This window comes from Cupressus sempervirens, chromosome 8 (assembly GCF_028749045.1).
Source record: "Cupressus sempervirens isolate cs-2001-9-10 chromosome 8, ASM2874904v1, whole genome shotgun sequence".
NCBI lineage: Eukaryota > Viridiplantae > Streptophyta > Pinopsida > Cupressales > Cupressaceae > Cupressus > Cupressus sempervirens.
Window position 1 is genome coordinate 322,825,969 of NC_143125.1, and position 23,545 is coordinate 322,849,513.

Sequence of the window (23,545 nt, forward strand, 5' to 3'; positions counted from 1 at the left end):
TCTAGTTGCTTTTTGAGTCCAGCTGCTAGGTGCTACCAATAAGTCCTTACAGGATACATCTTTCCACTCGTCAAACTTGGGTTCATCAGTATTGAGTCCTATTGATCTCTTTAGCACACAGTTATTTTTTGTTAATTTACTCTTTCTTCCAATGTTGGATTTCAATTTTGTTTCTTGATTATATTTTCCAAGAAAAATTTGTATCCCCTCCTTAAGGTCACCACAATCATTCATATCATGGTGTGTTGCAAATGGGGCAATCAACAAGCAAGGTCCTGATTTGTCTTCCATTTTTTTGTTCTTTTCTACCTATGAGTCAGTTGGGTATAACCCTTTCATATCCAAACATATGGTCACTTATGATTATATGGTGCACTTGAGAAATATCACTTATTTGTTTGCTACCCAGTGTTGTTTCTTTTTGAATCCCTGTTGGGTTTCATGTGTGATGTTGGGATAATCCTTGCATGTATTTTTTGAGTCATTCCTATGCAAAAATGATGATTAGGCCTTGATGTTCTTGGTAACCTTGGTTGGTCACCAATATTGCTATATTAAATTAAGTGCTCAACTACATGGTGGTTCTCTTTATGGAGAATCCCATGCTCAAGCTTCAAATGAATTCCAACTCATCCCCCAATTCATAAAAAAGAAACCCCAAAAAGAATTCATTTTTATCCTATCAATAGCAATTCTAAAATCATCCTATCAAAATTTATACTACATCCTTATCCAATCTTGAAACCTATCTAAAAATCCTACAAAGTTTCCAAAATCCCACCCATTCATCCACCACATCCTAAGGGTTAAATTTGAAAAGCAAAATACCCCATTTTCCCTCATGTCTTCTATCCTATTTCACAATTTTATCTAATTTGTACAACTAATCTCCTATCTTCTTGTACTCCCATAGTGAGAGCATGAACCACTTTTTGACATTTCATCTAGTCTCATTTTCTCTCCTTGCTACCTTTTTGAGGGGGCCATCACACAGTACAGTCTTTTATCAAGACTGGGTTAACCTAGTTGCTTTAAAACCCTCTTCGTGTCATCTATTATTTAAAAAACACTTCAAAATAATGTTGCACTAACACTATATCAAGAGGGGCAAAATGTAGATGCCTAAATCTCATCACATAAATTCCTAATCAAATTTAGTCATCTTCTAAAGCATATTTTAATTAAATAATAAATATTTAATTATTTTAGAACTATCCCCTATTTAATTAATTTAATTAATGAATTAAAATAAATAAATGCAAAACTCATTTTATTTAATCTCCAAAACCCTTCTCTATGTAATTAATTTAATTAATTAAGTCCCTCCACCCACAAACACATCCTCTAAACCAAGAATTACCCAAACTCAACTCATGCACTAAATATTCCTCTTTTAATTAAATAATTTATTTATTAATTAAATCTCATGCGCTAAATATTCCTCTTTTAATTAAATAATTCATTAATTTAATTAAATAATGCACTAAATATTCCTCTTTTAATTAAATAGTTCATTTGTTTAATTAAATCTCATGTACTAAATATTCCTCTTTTAATTAAATAATCCATTTATTTAATTAGATCTCATGCACCAAATATTTCTCTTTTAATTAAGTAAATCATTTATTTAATTAAAACTCATGCACTAAATATTCTTCTTTTAATAAAATAATTCATTTATTTAATTAAATCTCATGCACCAAATATTCCTCCTTTAATTAAACAATTCATTTATTTAATTAACTCTCATGCACCAATAATTCCTTTTTCAATTAAATAATTTATTTATTTAATTAAGCTCACCCACCAGCATTTTCTTTAACAAATCCATCTACCTCTCACATCATCCAATCAACTGAGCTGCCTCATCCACCTTACCTAAAACACATCACCTCCTCTTGTATAAATTAAGGCATAATTTATTCCCTCTAACTCAAGCCCATGTCTACCCTCATGCCACATCTCCACCTATCTCAATTTATTGAAGCCTATCTCGCACCTCACTCAATTAACTATCCATCATCAATTCTTATTTCCTTTTCACCCATTTGCCTATAAATTGAACCCCTCTCCTCTCACAAATCATCCACCTTCATATGCAAACTTATAATACTATTTTGAGAGCCTAAAAACAATCAAAATACAATTATAATGGAAAAATCCACTCATTCCTCCATTGTTTAATCCTTTATCCATCTCTCATCCATTAAAACTTGAGGCCATGCTTGAGCATACATCTCCATCATTTGGACACATCTACTCATTGATATAAGCTTGAAGTGTTCTTATTTGGTTTGCATCCCTCTTATTTTCTTTTATTGTTTAATCTATATGTTGGTATGTGATTAGGTTGTGAATGTTTTTCAATTGCTTCATGTTCTTTGCACTCTAGTTTTCATAGGACACCATGTATACCTCAAATGACTTTATTAGGACACTTTGGTGAGTTTGGCACTTCTCCTTGTTTGATTGAGTGATTTATCACTGCTATTATGATTCAAATAACCACACTAGGATGTGAACATACGGGTCACTATGAGTAGATGAAACTAAATTCTATCTTAGGTCATTAATAATAAAGGTTCATTGTGGCACATAATGTATACCTCAAATCACTTTATTATGACACTTTGGTGAGATTGACACTTTTCCTTGTTTGATTGAGTAATTTCTCACTACTATTGTGATTCAAATAACCACCCTAGGATGTGAACATATGGGTCACTATGAGTAGATGAAGCTAAATTCTATCTTAGGTCATTAATGATAAAGGTTCATCATGGACATATAGAATAATTATAATTGCATAACATGAGATGAAACTCTAACTTGTCTAATATGCTTGTATGTAAGAAATATATGCTCATCCTAGTGTTTATTCCTTAATGCTTATGTTACCTTGCTATATCAAAATGAAAGGATATTCTAGTCATCATGGCTATTGTGCTTTAATTCTTATGTCTAATTCCAACATTAATTGAATAAAAAAAGAAAAATACAAAAAGAGACAAGTGTCATCTTCATATCCTTATGGTAGTCTAAATAGTGAGGGTTGTATTGACACTTAAGATCCATAGGATGCTCAGTGATGGAAAATAAGATATGTATCACATTTTGATTATATCACCCCCTTACACATTCGATGATATATACAAGGTATAAAACTCTTAATTCAATCTTATTGCATGTGTCGTGATGTATTCTTATGTTTACATGAGATACTTTTATATGATGTTTTTGCTTTTGATATCATGCTATGTATGGATGTACTTTATCTTTCCTAATGATCTATGATGGATACAACATGGGATTATATATGATACTCTTTTGATATTATATGTATGGACCATGTGTTGATGAACATTTGTATAGATAGCATCATGTAGTACATATGAAAGATCAAAAAAATCAACACATGGTCCATACATATCATATCAAAAGAGAATCATATATAAATCCCATGTTGTATCCATCATAGATCATTAGGAAAGATAAAGTACACCCATACATAGCATGATATCAAATTCAAAAACATCATATAAAAGTATCTCATGTAAACATAAGAATAAATCATGACACATGCAATAAGATTGAATCAAGAGTTTTATACCTTGTATATATCATCGAATGTGTAAGGGGGTGATACAATCACAATGTCAAAAATGAGTGCTATCAAAGCACTATAAATATAAAGGTCCCAAATGATACAAATCTATAGGATGTTGTACATCAGAGTGCATAATACCAATATATCAAAGAATGATTAGTGAAATCAGAAAGAATAGAATGAAAGAGAAGCATCTAACTACAACCCTCTCCCTCACCATCATGAGGTGGAAAATTTGCATGTGTTGGAGTAATTGCACCCTTAAAGGCCAATAAGTATCTATAAAATCTCATGGCATGTCTCTCCTTGGGATCAGTTGCTACATAGGACACATAATAGTATATTGCTTGTGAGGACTAATGGATCGTCTATCTCTTTCAATCTACAATTGCCTAGTCAACTTGGTGATTTGGCTATCATGATTAGCTATCCTGATATCTCAAATAGCTACCTAGAGCTATAAGTCTCCAACTTGTCTTTATAAAGCTCAGAGTCCTTGGATGATGTCTTATGCTTGTATGATTGAATCTCATCCAATTGCTTATTCTTGTAGAGCCTAATCTCTCATCTTCTCATCTATAGCCTCTAGCTACTACTCCTATCATTGTGATATATCATGTCCTCTAGCATCCACTCTTTGTCCCTACTCATGGCATATGGTTTTCTCATCTAGGTTCACATGCTCACCCATCTGTGTATCATCACCTCTACACAATGCTTCCATGCTACCTCTAACTACACCTAAGTTACCTATATTGTCTTGGATTGGTCCTTGAAACTTCATCTCTTCTTACCTTTTCTATCATTTCTCCTAGGTAGAATTGGGGTAAAATCTAATAGATCCTCTTTAAATCCCCTATATTCATGTCATTAAGCTTGAGGTAGTATTTATTTCCCCTAGTTCCTTCTTTCCATTCATTTATCCACTTGTAATCCACTCTCGACATTAAAATAATTATATCTCAGACTTTGTGCCTATTTTTGGGTATCTAAGACCTATTTTGGGATCATGAAGGGAATCTAGAAGGTTCTAGACTATAGCAATCGGGGGCACAATGTACCCCTGATCCATCAAGGCCATAGTGTGCCCCTAATTAGGCCCTATTTTGGGTCCTCTACTTGGATCCTATGTTTGGTTAGTTTCAAGATGCGAACTTCTAGGCAACTCAGCCTGTGAGAGTAAGTTATTTTGAGCCCTTTATAAACCCTTCCATTTGGTCCATTTCTCATCCATCAAGTTTACAATTCAAGCATTCACGCACTCAAGTTCTCTTCAAGCATTCAAGGTGTTCAAGAAATTGCTCCATTGAAGATCAATGGTTCATGCATTCAAGATATTGAAGGATTTAATACAAGATCTACCATTCTAACATTCAATATCTCCCTTCATATATTCAATATCCCTTGTTGCATCTTCTACATTCGTCCTCTCAAGATCTACATTCATCTACTTGTATTCCTAAGGTAGATTTTAAGAACATTCATTCATGAAGGTTTTGATTTCACTTTTACTTCCTTTGTAGATTTTTGAAGTTGAGTCAAAGCTATTACATCTACATACTTTATTACATTCCAAATTCAAGAGAATATTCATTTATTTACATTGTTTTTATGTTAGATTTATCACTACTACTTGCTAGTCTTCTATTTCAATTCAAGGTTAATTCCTAAATGGGGGTTTGACTAAGTAAAATCCCTCCCACCAACAATAAATAAACAAATAATTTATTTTGCAAGTTTTGGATCTCAAATTGATGAATAGGTTGCAAATCTGGATACCCTTTTTGTCATTTATTAGAATTGCAAAATTAGAATCAACATCACACACATTTCATCAAGGGTGCACTACACCCTTGATGCTCCATTTCACCCTTGAAGCTCTAGTTCACCCTTAATGGATTTCCAAATTATTTTTAGTTTCTTTCATTAGCATAATTTTCAATTTGCATAGAGGAAATTAGCCCTTTTAGAGGTTGTTTGACAACTTGTTTCAAGGTTTGTATCTCATGAGGTATTTCATCATTCTCTCTTTCATTTCTATATACTTCATAATTCCATCATATCTTCATATCTTAGCTCTATATTTCATATCTTATTTCTTAAACCCTCTTAAGGAGGAGGTGAGAGGGAAATAAATATGAGATATTCATTCCTTTTTCATTGGGGTTTGTATTGATACTTCCTTTTGTATCGATCTAACCTAATCCAAGGGTTGGATCTTGGTCTTGCCCCTTCTAAATTTGTTGGGGTTATTGGTCCTATTTTACCCATACACAGTACCATACTCTTTGTGCAACCTATATTGAGTTGGTCTCAAAGCATGTCTGCTACTGCTAGCACTAGGATCCAACCCTCACTGTGTGAGGTGGAATAGGAACATGAGTGACTCTCTGCACCTATGTGAGTGTCTCCTCCCTAGTTGGAGGTGCCTCTGCTACCTCAACCTATCCACCTATCCTAGTAATGGGAAGGTGCTCCCATGCTTATATCTATAAAATTATCACCCTTGTTTCCATGCTCCTTGCATAAAAATAAACAACCTCATGTATCTCATGGTATATATGTGTCAGCATATATTGGCCCCATCAAAATACCACATGATGCATCATCATCCTCTCTAGCATCTAACCCCATCCACATTCCAAACCATGATAACCTCTATCATGCATCTGAAAGTGGCCGAGAAATCCAACAAGTACACAAGGAAGAAGATGAGTCAAACCATATCTTTGAACTAGCTCATCCCAGGAAATTGGTTTGTCCAATATCATCTCATCTCTAAAGAATGTCTCAACACCTCAATACCTTCAATATGGGGATCATGTACTCAAATCCTTAAGATATGGTAAATGTCATTAGGTATCATTTTTATCTCACTAAGGGGGAGGTGGAAGGTATTCATCTCGCTATGGAAACACTACATCAATATTGTCAAAAGGTCATGATTCACCCAAATGTTAGGTATATCATAAAGATGTGATAATTTTATCATGTCTATATAAGCTACTTTAATCTAAGATAGATGTCTGATCAACCATGTGTGGGCGCATGTGTAGAGCAAAAGGAGACATCTGGGAGATCAACCTGCAAGAATGAAAACATAATAATGTATCAATAACTGATTGATAAAAAAGCTCTCAGAAAATTGGAAAACTATGAAATAAACATATACACAAGTTGTAAACAAGCAAGAAAAGACATTTGTAATATCAAATTTTTTTTTTTTTTACTATATGCCTAAGAATTTACATCACTATTTTGGTGTAAGAAAGTAGAATAAGGGAACTGTCATTAATTCTTGTATAATAATACATATGTTGTTGTGTGAGTAAACTTTGTCATGTGACTATTCTTAGTGTGTGAAGTGACAAAAGAACATGTTCTATGCTATCTTGTGTGACTAGTAGGAAGATTTGAGACAAAAATTTAAGGGAATCCCATGCAATAAAACATGTTACTAAAGAAGTCTTCCACAAAATTTATCACCGTGTGAGATCAGTAAATGGACTTGTTGTGTGAAGAAATACAAAATTGAAAAGAAAATGTATTAAAATAATGAAAAACTCAAACCAAATGCAAGAATTTTATATTGACAAAATCATAAACAAAGACTTGCTAGAGGCAGGTAATCTCTAGGGAAATTGTATCACATCTAGAGCTCAAATCTATGCATTTGGCTCATAAAAGAAAAATGCAACATCAAATGTGTCAAATGAATTGAAAATTTCCTTTTGGAGATTTATATAGGTTTCAACCATTTTTTCAAAAATTTCTCTAATTGGTGTAAAAATCACCCCCTAACTAATTTTATGGTCCTCAATCCATCTTTGGGATCAAAATTAAAAATATGACATCATTAAACAACTCAAAATTAAAATCATTTTTTTTGGGACTGACATAGTCTATTGCTTGTGCAAGCATCATAATGACACAAAATTAACCCAAAAAACATAATCAAAACATACTTTTATCAAAATTTCAAACATCATCATAGAAATTCAACTTTTTCAACCCAAGTCAAACGTGGTCATTAGACCCCAAAGTGATACATCAATGCTCTAAATCTTCTATAAATTAAATCTATATCATTTATAGTCATCAATTAATCTAATTCTTTTATCAAGCTTCTTCAGATTATCAATCTTTGTATCATCTTTTCATTTCACTCTTGGGGGGTGTAAGATGAACACACCATCAATCTATCAACCTATGCTCAAAATGAAAATTCCTCATCGATAGGGGCAACTTTATCACTAGGGGCATGTTAGTTTTATTAGAATCCTTATCAAACTAAATGCTCTAATAAATTAGTCTTATTAATAAAATTTTGTTCAATCAAGTTTAGAATCAATTCTTTTGATTAACTGGCCTTTGTTCAATCAAGTTCAAAGTTAGTTTCCTATCATTTTTTTGTTCAAACAAGTTCACAATCAGTTTGTATCTCAATCAGCCTTTGTTCAATTAGGTTCAAAGTCAATGCTCAAAAAACCTTTGATCAATCAGGTCAATGTTAGTTAATCTATCTATCTCAGTTGGTCTTTGTTTAATCAAGATTAGAGTCAATTTCTATTTCGAACAATTAATCTTTGTTCAATCAATTTTAGAGTCAATTCGCCTTATCAAATAACCTTTGTTCAATCAAGTTCAAAGTTTTTTTCAGCTCAATTAATCTTCATTCAATCAAGTTTATAGGCAATTCTTTGTATTAATTGAATTTCACTCAATCAAGTTCAAAATCAGTTCTTTTTCTTAGTTGACCTATGATCAATCAAGTTCAAAGTTGATTATCTATATTTATCTCAATCAGTCTCTGTCCAATTTTCTAAGTATCATAAAGTTTATCTATCAACATAGACACTATTTTGATTGGTTTAGTTAATAGAGCTAATATTGGCATGCACACACTTGAGGATAGATAGAATGGAGTGTGAGGATTCCACATCTAAGAGCACTAGGTTGTATGGACAACATGGAAAAACATATAGAAGTTTTTCAATTACAATGTTGAACATACATGATAGGTAAAGATAAGGAATTGGATATTTTAGGTTAAGGAATTATTATTTTTATCAAAATAATTACTTGACTAATTAGGGATGATATCCTAGATGTTAACTTCAAGTGAGAAAAAAGTAGTCTTACACACATGTGAAAACATTAAGGCTAATAGAACATAATAACATGGTATAAAGGAAAAAACTTTAGATGCAAAGTTTTGTGATGTCGATGACAGTGAAATGCTATTGTTTTGTATTGAAAATTTGATGTTAAGAGTAGATAAAGGTAGTATGTGTGAAGATTGCACAATGAGCTACAAAGGTTAAATTAGATATTGAAGATATCAACATTGGCAAGACATTTTTGCATCTATACCTTTTTTGTATAGAATATTATTGTATATTACATGTTTGGGTAGTGGGCTCATCTTGCATAATTTCTATTATTCTAATAATAACTCCTAAGAGGCTTAAGGCTTCTAACAAGGCCTAGTCCTCTAATAGTGACCAAGACACTATATAGATGTAAGAGACTCCTAATAGGGTCAATATCTTTCACAAGATACTTTTGATTAGTGGATCATTTTGTGGGCACCATCCCCACCAAGATTTTCCCTTGCTCAATTTTTCTCTAGTTAATAAAATATGGTGGTATGTTTGTTGAAAACAATTGATCAATTATATATTGTCTTTGATGTTACACAATATGTCATATCATTGCCAATCAGTGTATGTTGAGCTTACTCGGGTGATGAAGACATTTTCCTACGTCTTTTGAGCATTCCAAAGTTTTCCAAGCTCAAAAGTCAATGTCTACTGAGTTCACTTAGGTGACAAAGGAAAGATCACAGAAGTTAAGTGTTAACTGAGCTCAATTGGTTAATGAAGGAAATGTTAGATGGAACCAGTGTTAATCAATCTCACTCAGTTACTAAAGGAACTTTGTGAATATCTAGTGTTAACCAAGTTCACTTGGTTAACATAGACAAATCATTTTTGACTTAGTGTCTACCAAGCAGGTTTGGTTAACAAAGGATTTTCTTATTGTTCAATTGATTTATTTGTTGGTTCTAGCCAACTAAGGGAATGAATATTAATTATTAGTTATACTCAAGCTAACTTGACATTGTGTAAGATATAAATATAAGGTCAATTTGAGGATTGAAAAAAGAAGTGAATAGAAGATTTGAAGATACATAGAGAAAGAGAATTTGAAAAATAAGCAAAATATCCTTATGGAGCTACAAAGATACATTCAATCATAAAGGATCAAGTATACAAGCCAGAGTTGAGATTTGTTATCAAAAATTTAGTTGCATCATAAATTAGGTAATCTCATTGTTACTTTCTAACCATTATAGAAGTGATCTAAATCTCTTAACAAAGTTGGCTTAACAACTATTTGTAAATCATCTAACAAGGTGGCATTTCTAGATTGAAGTGTCTAAAGACCTCTAACAAGGCCACTCCTAACAAGGTGAATAAATCCTCTAACAAGGTCACACCTAATAGTATGTTTTGTAACCTTTAATAGGGTTGGCTCCTAATAGGGCTCACTTTAGAACAGTGAAAATCAATAACTAGTTGCAATTGGTGGTTTTTCCCGAATTGGGTTTCCACATTAAATCTTAGTGTCACTTGTGTTCATGCTATTTCTTTTATGTGTATGTAACCAAGTAAGGATAATCACTAATAATATCTTAAGATTCACAAGTTTAGTTATTTTCCAAGTTACAGTTGATTCTCAGTTCTTGCTAAGTTACAACATTTACTAGTGTTAATTGAGGGCCTGTGTGTTTGTCGAGTATCAATAGAATATAGTTTAATTAGAGTTTATGTTTTGACTTGTTTTGGAATCTAAAGGATCTAGGATTTATTTTTGTGGTAAATTATTCAGCCCTCCCCTCTTAGTTACTCCTCTTATATATCCAACAATGTTTTGCATTACTTTATGTTTGTGTTTACTATTAAGCTTAATCAGCTTACTTTCATTTATAAGTTATAAGATTGTTAATGAATCCATAATTGGGAAAAAAAATTGTGAAATGTTGATTCATGCCCCTCCCCCCTTAGTATTACCTATTTCTAACAATTTGTATAAAAGTGTAGTTACTCAGATAAGGCCTAACAACTTGAGTAAGATCTCTATGGATATTGATCAGTTACAGAAGAACCTAGAAGAAGCTCTTGAACAACTTTATGTATTTACAAAAGAGAGATATACTTTAAAAGACAAGTATGAAGATGCCAAGACTAAATTTAGAAGATGAAGGACAAAATTAAACATATCAGATCTAAGGAAGAGCCAAAAGATCATACCAAGGATTGAAATGAAGTTTCAAGGCATAAGAAAGAAAATGAGATCATGAAGCATGAGTTAGAGATTAACAATCTAAAGTTGAGCTTGAAGGGTGATGATTACAAGATTGAATCAGATATGAGATCTAAGAATGAAGACATGAAATACAAACTTGCAAGGATAACATCTGAACTTGAATCATCAAAGTTCTAGTATGTGGAACTTGAGAAGTATAATGTAATTGTGAAAGGATAGTTAACACAGTATAGGCAACATCTTGAGAATTTGTATTCCAACAATGAAAAAATTAATGAGCAAATCTATGTGAAAAGACATTCTTATGATAAGACTTGTCTTGGATACTTTGAAGGAAAATCATCTAATAAAAATGAGGTTACAAAGGAATTAGATAATGTGATTCAACAACCTGAGCATGAGAATTAAAATCTAAAGAAGGTTGAGTCAAATCAATCTAAAGATATACCTGAGCAACTTGAACAAGTTGAATCACCTAAACAAGAAAGAAAACACTTTAGAGGAATATGTGTTGAAAATAATTGATTAATTGTGTATCGTCTTTGATGATACACAAAATGTCATATCATTACTAGTTAGTGTATGTTGAACTCACGTGGGCAATGAAGACAGTTTCCTGTGTCTATTGAGCATTCTAGAGTTTGCCAAGTTCAAAAGACAGTGTCTACCTAGTTCACTCAATAATCAAAGGAAATTTTATAGAAGTTGAGTGTTAATCAAGATCACTCAGTTAATGAAAAAAATGTTGGACATAACTAGTGTTAACCAAGCTCACTTAGTTATCAAAGGAACTTTGTGAATATGCAGTGTTAACTGAGTTCACTTGGTTAACATAGGAAAATTGTTTATGACTTAGTGTCTACCAAGCATGGTCAGCCAACGGATTTTATTTTATTTTTTTCGTATATTGAGCTCAGTTGATTTAATTTTTTGTTCTAGCCAACTAAGGAGATGAATATTAAGTATTTTAATTCATATTCAAGCTAACTTGACAATGTGTAAGATATAAATACAAGGTCAAGTTGAGGATTGAATGTGTGCAACATAACAGAAGATTTGATGATGCTTAGTGGAAGAGAATTAGAAGGATAAGCATAATATCCTTGTTGAGCTACAAAGATACATTCAATCAGGAAGGGTCAAGTATTGTAATATGTTTCTAGATTTGATTGTGTTAAGATTTTTACCATCAACATTTCGAATCACACTACATCATCCATCATCAAGGTGAAGAGCGAGAGTAGCTAAATGACAAGAAGATTGACAACATTTGAACTGGATGACTATTATAATTATACTCCTAGTTCTAGCAATCTTGAGTCTCCATTTGAAGCCAAGGTATCACTCAAGAAGAAAGCTAAAAGATCTACAAGAAAACAATTTGAAATTGAAGAGGAAGATAGTTTTGATAGTGATCTTGAAGCCATTGAAGAATTTCTTGCCATAAGGTATCCCAAAGGCAAAGGAAAGTATAAAGATAAATTCCTTTAATCTATTTCTCTTGTGAAGAATTTGGACACATTGTTGCTAGGTGTCCAAATAGAAAAGAAAAAGATAAAAAGAAGCACAACAAGTACAAAGGAAAGAAGGATTTCAAGAATTTTAAGGACTATAAGGACAAAGGTAAGAAGTCTTGTTTTATAGCTAAAGATTCAGATAGTAGTGAAGATGATGAATGGCATATATTGTTATAAAATATGAATCTGATGATGAAGAAGATCAAATGGCACTTATATATCATGTTAGCAAGAATGATACATGGATTATTGATAGTGATTGCTTACATTGTATAACTGGTGACAAAAAAAAATTTGAACACATGGAACATTATGATGGTAGTATGAGATTTTGAAATAATGAACCTTGTTGCATAAAGGGAAAAGGTTGTACCTCACTAACCAATCAACTTAGATGTGATAATGCTTCTCGTGTTGAAGGAATAAAGCATAATCTACTAAGTGTGGCACAATTGAATAATATTGGATTCAAGGTAGAATTCATGAATGGGAAGGCTAAGCTACTGGATGGAAAAGGAAAATTGGTTGGGTCTGGAAAATAACAAAAGGTAACCTATTCTACCTAGATCTCAATGAAAGTCCATGTTTTATTGCTCAAGTAGAAGAAAACTAGTTGTGGCATAAAAGGTTATGTCATGTTAACTTTGATAATCTAATCAAGATAAGCAAGAAGAAAAGAGTAAGAGGTATTCCTAGTTTGAGGAAACCTAATATAGGTCTATACAAATATTGTCAAATTGGAAAGATGGGATAGACTAGTTTCAAAAGCAAGAACTATCATTCAGAAGAAGTCTTGGAGTTGGTTCATACTGACCTTTGTGGACCTATTGGAATAGAGAGCTACAGTGAAGACAAGTTTTTCATTTTATTTGTTAATGACTATTCTAGAATGATGATTGTAGTGTATCTAAAATAAAAATCTAAAGCTTTTCAAAAATTAAATGGTATCTAGCAAGAGTAGAGAAAGAAATTGGAAAAAAGCTAAAATGTTTGAGATCAAACAGAGGTGGTGAATTCATTTCCAATGAATTTAATGAATTTTACATTGAAAGTGGAATTAAGAGACAAGTATCAGCCCCTGGTATGCCATAGTAGAATGGTATAGCTGAAACAAGGAATAGATCCATTATAGATTGTGTAAGAACCTTGATGATAGAAAAGAATGTTGTAATCAAATACAAGAGGGAAGCAAATAGTACTACAGTACATACCTTGAATAGAGTATAGTTGAAGAAAGATTCAAATCAAATTCCTTATAAACTATGGTATAGCTACAAACCTAATGTAAGTTACTTGAAAGTATTTGGTAGAAAATGTTATATCTTGAAGTAATCTAGGAAAGGTAAATTTGATGTTAAAGGCAATGAAGGCATATTCCTAGAATGCTCCAATAGAAGTAAAATAGATAAATGTTTGAATTTATCCACTCATAAAATCATAGAAAGTGTACATGTGAGAATAGATCAGTTTGTAAAAAAGAGTGAAGAGGAAAGTAGCAACAAACCTGAGGATTATAGAAAGTTTTTTTTACTATGAACCTAATACATTTCCAAATCTATTTGGAAGTTAGCAGGCCTCACCTCCCAAGTCCCCAACATCTCTAAAAGTCATCAAGTTGCAACCAATCAACCTAAGTCATAGTCTGAAGGACTTGAGTCACAATTAAAAGCTATCGAGCTAGTGCCAGAGCAAAACAAGTTAGATGGACCCGAGTCATAAATAGTGGGACTTGAGCTTGATATAGAAGATCATGAAGAAGTCAATGGAACATGTTCTAAATCCAAAGCACCTATGTTAGCAAGATATGTCAAAAGGCACCAACCACTTGATCAGATCATTGGAGATAAATTAGCTGGAGCAATGACAAGAAACAAATTAAAAGGAACATGGTTGCTTGCTGAATTTAAACCTAGAAATATTAAAGATGCTTTGGATAATGAAAGTTGAATTGAGGCTATGAATTAAAAAATAGAATAGATAGAGAGGAATAAGAGTTTCCTAGACCTAGCGATAAAAATATAATTAGCACAAAGTTGGTTTTCAGAAATAAGCTAAATGAAGATAGAAACTTTTCAAGAAATAAAGCAAGGTTAGCTTGTAAAGGTTATTCTCAAGTAGAAGGTATTGATTATGGTGAAACTCTTGCTCATGTTTCAAGATTAGAAGGTGTTAGAACTTTACTAGCATATGCAGCACACAGAGGATTTAAATTGTATCAAATGAATGTAAAATATGCATTCTTGAATGGAACTATTGATGAGGAAGTCTACATAGAACAACCTAAAGGTTTTGTGGATCCTAGAAAAAGAGATATGGTTTGAAAATTACACGAAACATTGTAAGGTCTCAAACAAGCTCCCAGAGCTTAGTATGAAAGACTTCATAACTACTTGATAAACATTGGTTTTCAAAGAACAAATGATAACAATAGTTTGTATATCAAAGAAGGACCAGACAAGAAAATTGTGTTGGCAAAAATCTTTGTGGATGACACTTTATTTACAGGAAATAATGACTTATGCAAGGCATTTTCAAAAGAAATGAGTAAATAATTTGAGATGTCCATGTTTAGAGAGATAAAATTCTTTGTTAGATTATAGATCTAGTAGAAGAAAGATGGCATCTATATTACTCAATACAAATGTATCAAGGAGATACTAAAGAAGTTTGGAATGGAAGATTCAAGACTAGTTGGAACATGTATGTCTACTAGACATAAACTTTCCAAAAATGATGATTCCAAAGAGGTAGATCAAACCGCATATAGATCAATGATTGAAAAATTATAGTATGTAGTGCACACAAGGCTTGATATTGCATTAGTAGTTGGTATGGTGGCAAGATTCTTAGCAAATCCCAAAGAAAAATCACATAATGGAAGTCAAGAGAATCATGAGATATCTAAAAGGTACTGAAGACTATGGATTATGGTACAAAAAGGAGGCAATTTGGATTTGAAATCATTCATAGATGTTGATTGGGCAGGAAATGTTGATGACAGAAAGAGCACCAGTGATGCAGCATTCTTTCTTGGTAAAAGACTAGTGTCTTGGACAAGCAAGAAGCATAATTGTATTTCTCAATCCATAGTAGAAGTAGAATATGTGGCAACAACAGTTAATTGTTCCAATGTTGTTTGGTTCAAGCAACTATTGGTAGGTATGAAGGTAGAAATTAAGAATCTAGTGATTGTCTTTTATGTTAACACTAGTACAATTAATATATCAAAGAATCTTGTGATGCATGATAAAACCAAGCACATTGCTATAAAATATTATTTTTTGAGAGAATTGGTACAAGATAAAGAGGAAAGATTAGAATATGTGAATATTAAAGAACAAAATTCAAACATATTCACAAGCCATTTCCTAAGGATGAATTTTTGTATCTAAGAGGTAAGTTAGGGGTCATTCCCCTATCTAAAGCTCACTAAATGAAGTTTGGTGATGCATCAACTAGAGCATGTTGAAGATTAGATAGTTGGTGTAGTATTGACAAGGCACATTTCAAATGAATCAATACATGAGGTACATTGATATTCACTGAATATTGTCTTTGGCATGAGATGTCAAAGGGGGAGAAGTTTATTGTTATATCTCATAGAAACTTCATTACTTCCAGAAATGTCAAAGAGGGAGAACTTGGTCTGATATCAAAGAAGGAAAGTTTGCTATCAGAAGAAGATGTTAAAGATAGAGTTTTGTTGATAGAGAAAGAAATTAAAGGCAGAGGGAGTTCACACTAATAGAGTGAGTTTTCATGGATGAGAATTAGAATTAAACTAAGGATATGTTCCTTACTTTATTCTTGCTCTAAAAATTTGATTGTGTTATGACATGTTGTGTTGCCATCAATGCCACAAAGGGAGATTGTTGAAAATAATTGATTAATTGTGTATTATCTTTAATGTTACACAAAATTTCATATCATTACCTATCAATGTATCTCAAGCTCACTCAGGTGATGAAGGTAGTTTCCTATGTCTGCCAAGCATTCTGGAGTTTTCCAAGTTCAAAAGACAATGTCTATTGAGTTCACTCGGTCATCAAAGGAAAGTTTACAGAAGTTGAGTGTTATACCAAGCTCACTTAGTTAATGAAGAAAATGTTGGATGGAACCAGTGTTAACCAAGCCCACTTGGTTACCAAAAAAAAATTTTGAATATGTAGTGTTAACTGAGTTCACTTGGTTAATACAGGAAAAAATTTTATGAGTTAGTGTCTACCGAGCATGGTTAGCTAATGAGGGATTTTCTTGTTTTGGCATATTGAGCTCAATTAATTTAACTCTTGGTTCTAGCCGATTGAGGAGATGAATATTAAGTATTTTAAGTTGTATTCAAGCTGACTTGACAATGTGTAAGATACAAATATAAGGTCAAATTGAGGATTGAATGTGTGGAACATAATAGAATATTTGATGATGCTTAAAGGAAGCAAATTAGAAGGATAAGCATAATATCCTTGTTGAGCCACAAAGATACATTTAATCAAGGATCAAGTATACAAGCCAAAATTGAGATTATAATTAGTAATTTAGTTGAATCAGAAATTAGGTCATTCCATTGTTACTCTCTAACCATTGTAGCAGTGATTTAAATATCTTAACAGAGTTTTCTTAATAGCTATTTGTAAATCCTCTAACAAGGTGGCATTTCTATTTGAAGTGTCTTAAAGACCTCTCATAAGGCCACTCCTAATAGGGTGATTAATCCTCTAACAAGCTTACACCTAATAGTATATTTTGTAACCTTTAACAGGGTTGGCTCCTAACAGGGCTCACTTTAGAAGAGTGAAAATTAGTAAATAGTTGCAATTGGTGGTTTTTCCCAAATTGGGTTTCCACGTTAAATCTTGGTGTTACTTGTGTTCATGATATTTCTTTTCTGTCTATGCAACTAAGTTAAACTTAAGGTTAATCACATTAAGATCAGTATATTTAGTTATGGCCAAGTTAAAGTTGATTCTTAGTATTTGTTGTGTTACAACATTTATTAGTGTAAACTAAGTGCATGTGTGTTTGTCGAGTAACATCATAATACAGTTTGATCAGGGTTTATGTTTTTTATTTATATTGACATCTAAAGGATCTAGGATTTATTTTTGAAGTAACTAATTTACCCCTCCCCTCTCAGTTACTTCTCTTATATTTTCAGTAATATGTTATGCATTTAATGAATTTGGTCACATGAAAAATTACCATGCAGGTAAGTTTTTTAGAACCCTTTCTAGTTATTGTTGTAATTTTCATGGTTTTGGTCATAGAGCTATTGAATGTAAGAAACCTAAATTCAATAATGATAATAGTATAATCTTTAGAGATACTAACCCTACAACTAATAGAGCTATTGGAGGAACCAATATTATAAGGAATGGCATTATGTATTATAAGTACAATAATTTTGGGAATATAGCTAAAGATTGTAGAGCACATATCAATCAATCAAGGCCTAGATATGGAAATAATTTTATAGTTTGTCAAATCTACAATAATTTGGGTCATACAACAATATTTTGTAGGATAAACAATATAAAAATGCCTAACAACATGAGGAACAACATATGAAACCCAATCTTAAAGGGATATAAACAAAAATAAAAGGAATGAGAAAATATAAAAGACCTTGTAGGAAACCTTGATCAATTATTTGTTAAAGCTAAGGATCCAACAAGTTTGCATGTGGTGTTGGAAAGTCAATCAAGTGAATCACCTAAAAATAGACTAAAGTCAATAATAGGTACCACCCAATCATAATATGATTGAGCAATCATCTCATCAATTAATATAATAGAATTAGCATAAGAACAGTATAGAAAACCTTACAAAAGAAATTGAGATTTGTAAAGTTAGTATGAGGTAGAGAAGGATGTAAGAAAGCTATGGTTAAGAGTGCATGATATTTAGAGTTTATATGCAAGTTTATGAAGTAAAAGAAGTTCACTGGTAAAGAAAAACAACTTTTTATTTCCTACATACTTGCACAATTAATATAGAAGTTAATTGAAAGAGATTTAAAGGTTGGAATAAAATTATTGAGTACCATTTGATTGTATAAGAAGTAAAGAATTCCTTGGAGTGAACTTTAGAGAAAATTTAAAGTGTTTTCAAGCATATTTGAAAGCAAATTTAAAAAGCCCTAATTTTACGAATTTGAGGTATTTATCACTTGTGTAGTCAAAATTTGAAGTTTAATATAAAATAAATGACAACCCCAACTATATTTGATGTGAGTGAGAGACCTAGATATAAATTTAAGAGGCATACATACATCTCACTAGGAGATGACCCATTAGGAGCATTTTCCCAAGTACCCAAATAGGGGTTTGCTTGTAGAAGACATATGTGCTTGCATGCACTATAAGTTTGAGTCAATTAGAGAGCGTGACATTCACGAAGATATGAACCTAGTATACAACAATGACCTAATACTAAAACAAGGGTTTGAATATTTGGGAGGCGTAAACATCACTAAGAATATATTCTATTCATAATTTGATAACCATGGGTAGACAAGGATAATTTTGAGTTGTATACATGAAGATATGTTCTAGGCAGGAGACATAGCTATTAAAATTGGTAATGACACTAGTACATTTGACCCCATTTTTAGACCAAAATTTTTGACCATCTACTAAAATGGGGTCAAATTGGTCGGAATAGGGAAGAAAAAATGTGTTTTTTTCTAAAATCCATGCCCATGTTGGTCAAAATTTTGACCAACATTAAGAGTTGGTTGAAATTTTGACCAACACAGGCTTCATATTGTTTTGAAAATGTAAAAGACCACGCCCTATTCCATTGTTATGCACACTTTGCATCGTTATGCCGAACACGAGCTTCATATCTGGTCTGTCGAATGCTTAATCTCCAGGCAATAGTTGGAAGGTTTGGCACATCAAAGATCAGAGGATTGATCTAACTTGAACAATATTGATAATGCTACTATGAGTATCTAACTATGCCTTTTCTTTAAATATTTTTTCTTCGATCATAACCATGTTTGAATGTCTTTGGCAACCTGAGCAGAACCCATCTGGACATCAAGACACCACTTCAAATAGAGAGACTTATTTAGAGTTTGGTCATGACTTAATAAAAGAGCTATGGCAGAACAGTGATCAAAAATATGTTTTGCGGATACCTTCCCATATTACAATCTATGAAATGTAATTTATATATATTTCTGAATCATTTTGTATGTGCATTTTTAGCATCGAAGTTTCGCATCATATTTTAAGATTCAATAGAAGTTTCGAATCATACTCATGATTCATCTTTAGATTTAATGAGAATGAGAACTTATCATGAAGTATTGATTCCAACCATCAATGTTTTAATTATGTCTTGATGTTTTTAATTTACCAAAATAGGGTTTTGTTTAGGGTTTTTTTTTTTTATGACTGAACACTTGAATTGATATCCTGTGCAGGCAAGTCTTCAAACAAACTGGGTATAGTTTTGGGTATTCTTGGGGGCTTCTTGTTGATGTTATTGTTATGCCTATTTGGATTCAGAAGAAGATTCAAGTCTGCGGCATTAAGGAAAGGTACTTTTGAGGTGATTGTTTTTCGGTAAATCGTTCTTTCAAATGTCAACGAAAATTCTGGCTAGTTGATTATATAAGAGCTACTCACTGAAAAAGGAAATAAGGGGGAAAAAATTCCATTTATTTTTTCTTGTAAAATAAAATCTTCTCTATACAAAATGTGTAATATTTTTCCCATGCATCAATCAACAGAGAATCCTAATACAAAGGTGTACTCTGCTATTGAGAAGGAGCATGGAATTTTTCTCAACTTGGAAAATATAAATGCTGCAACTAGAAATTTTCATGATGATAACAAGCTTGGAGAAGGGGGATTCGGCTCTGTTTACAAGGTAACATAACTCTAACCACATTAAATATGCTATTAAATTGAACCAGGTTACTTCTTCATTCTCCACTGAACAACAATCTACAGACTAATTCATAGAGAATGAAAGGGTGGGAATATGTCTTGAAGTCACACAAAACAGGCATTTTAATTTTGAGTTTCAGGACTTTCATATATTATTAGAATACACTCTTGTACAATTGCTTGAAGTATAAATTCTCAAATGTTCACTGGTATATGTTCTGCAAATACCTTCCAATACAAAATAATTCAAAACATTGATAGTTATGAGAGCTCCCCTACCAGTGTGTATGTGACACAAAGCCAAATTGGACATCTTTGTTTGAATAGACTATTGAAAGCTATATCAACAGCTTGCAATGAGAGTCATATTTGGACATCAATGTAAAATACCAACACAATGTACAGAAACATACGTAAATTCATCCATTATTGACCATAAAGGTTTTGAGTCAGTGAAAAATATACCTTCTTTTTAGTAATCAAATGCTCAACTTCAACAACTGACAAGTTGACAAGCTTTAAAATCTCTGGTAGCCAAGTCAGCTTTAGCGTTGTTGTTTTAACTGATCCTTCAAGATGGAGCATGCCATGAAGCCGTACAATAATACCCTTTGATTCCTTCTCAATATTTTTTATTATGGCATTGCTCGAATCCATCAGTGTTACCTCTTCACCTTCTGTGACAAGAGTAGCATCAGCACTCTCCAACCAAATGTGTTTTGTGTAAGTAGTTGCTTTCTTGCCAGCACCTTCATACTTTTTATGCCTAGCCAGAATTTTGACAAAAGGTTCTTCAGGCCCATTTGTTAAGCATAGAAGAACACAATTTTCAAAAAGAGCAGTGTGTCTAGGACAAATAAGGTCAATGATTTTTTTATTCATTGTCCAAAGTTTGTCCCACTCCATTAGATTTAGATTTTTTGATTTTTTGATGATCCTTGAAACAAAAGTGCCAAAGAAAACTTAGATTTATAATTTTAATTGGTATAGGTTATAAGAATATATATGGAAACTATAGAAAATTAAGTGAAAAAAAAGGTTTTCCAAAGAAAAAGTCCAACATTTAAACTTGTGACAGAATAAATTTCTTTAAGGCCTCTACTGTCAATCCCCTTCGCAATGTTCCTTGCACTGTTGGGAAGCAAGGATCGTCCCAAACCTCCACTTTTTCATTATCTACAAACCACTGTAGTGTTTTCTTGCTCAGGAGAGTATAAAAAAAATTCAAACAGCTAAAATCCCACACATGCACTTTCCACAAACCCATGTCTTCTAAGACCCTATAATATTGTTCATTACGATCATGGTACTCACTTGACCGGAGAGCATGTGTCACACCTTCAATGCTATCCACATATGGGCATGCAAAATCATATGTTGGATATATCTTGTATTTAGATCCAACATGGTGATGGCGGACAGGATTGTATCTATAATAAATAGGATCTTGCAATATTTTGTTAACATCTTGCATATCTAGCTTACCTCTTAGACAACATTGCATCCCCCTCTCAGTAGCAGCAATCATTTCTTTCCATAGACACATATTTTGCTCCATAGAGTTATTCCTATTGATGGACTCAATTCCATCCAAGCTCTCTTTCTACATCTGCTCTTGAGGTGTGTCATCCACATATGCCTTCCCCTCAGATATCAATTTCTCAACCATTTCTACTAATTGCGAAAAATAATCTGAAGTGTATGTAGGTCCTTCTCCTTTAATGCCTAGCATATCAAGGTCATTCAATATGTTCTCTACAAACTCGTTGCTTTCTTTAGCAGGGTTTGTGTTAACAAAGCATATAATCAAGCACCCTTTATACCTTTGAGCAAAGTATTGGTTTAAAAAATGAGCTTTTGCATGTCCAATATGAAGATATCCACTCGACTTAGGAGGAAACTGAGTACAAACTTTCCCAATTTCTACATCTGGTAGATCAATGTCAAAAGAACCTTCCTCCTTTGCTTTCTCATTGCTTTCACTTTTGATACCATTAGGCTCACTTTCTTTCAGACTTATTGGCTTTGTCTTACCAATTCCTCTTCTACCAACATATTTATCAGCTACTTGACCAAGTACTGGATACTCTGACAATATTGAGTTAAACCATCTAGCTAAACTTTGATATTTCTTTGATTTGTGGATACCTTCCCATCTTTGTTCTCAAATGTTCACTGGTATATGTTCTGCAGATACCTTCCCATACAAAATAATTCAGAACATTGATAGTTATGAGAGCTCCCCTACCAGTGTGTATGTGACACGGAGCCAAATTGGACATCTTTGTTTGAATAGACTGTTGAAAGCTATATCAACAACTTGCAATGAGAGTCATATTTGGACATCAATGTAAAATACCAACACAATGTACAGAAAAATACGTAAATTCATCCATTATTGACCATAAAGGTTTTGAGTCAGTGAAAAATATACCTTCTTTTTAGTAATCAAATGCTCAACTTCAACAAGTGACAAGTTGACAAGCTTTGAAATCTCTGGTAGCCAAGTTAGCTTTAGCTTTGTTGTTTTGATTGATCCTTCAAGATGGAGCATGCCATGAAGCCGTACAATAATACCCTTTGAGTCCTTCTCAATATTTTTTATTATGGCATTGCTCAAATCCATCAGTTTTACCTCTTCACCTTCTGAGACAAGAGCAGCATCAGCACTCTCCAACCAAATGTGTTTTGTGTAAGTAGTTTCTTTCTTGCCAACACCTTCATACTTTTTATGCCTAGCCAGAATTTTGACAAAAGGTTCTTCATGCCCATTTATTAAGCATAGAAGAACACAATTTTCAAAAAAAGCAGTGTGTCTAGGATAGACAGGGTCAATGATTTTTTTATTCATTGTCCAAAGTCTGTCCCACTCCATTAGATTTAGATTTTTTGATTTTTTGATGCTCCTTGAAACAAAAGTGCCAAAGAAAACTTAGATTTATAATTTTAATTGGTATAGGTTATAAGAATTTGTATGGAAACTATAGAAAATTAAGTGAAAAAAAAGGTGTTCCAAAGAAAAAGTCCAACATTTAAACTTGTGACAGAATAAATTGCTTTAAGGCCTCTGTTGTCAATCCCCTTCGCAATGTTCCTTGCACTGTTGGGAAGCAAGGATCGTCCCAACCCTCCACTTTTTCATTATCTACAAACCACTGTAGTTTTCGCTTGCTCTATAGAGTATAAACAAA

General features: G+C 32.6%; 1 pseudogene; it reads right to left on the reverse strand.

The window, feature by feature from the left end:
• Positions 1–20,557: 20,557 nt before the first annotated feature.
• LOC149542673 (glutamate--tRNA ligase, cytoplasmic-like) lies at positions 20,558–23,126 on the reverse strand (annotated as a pseudogene).
• Positions 23,127–23,545: the final 419 nt, after the last annotated feature.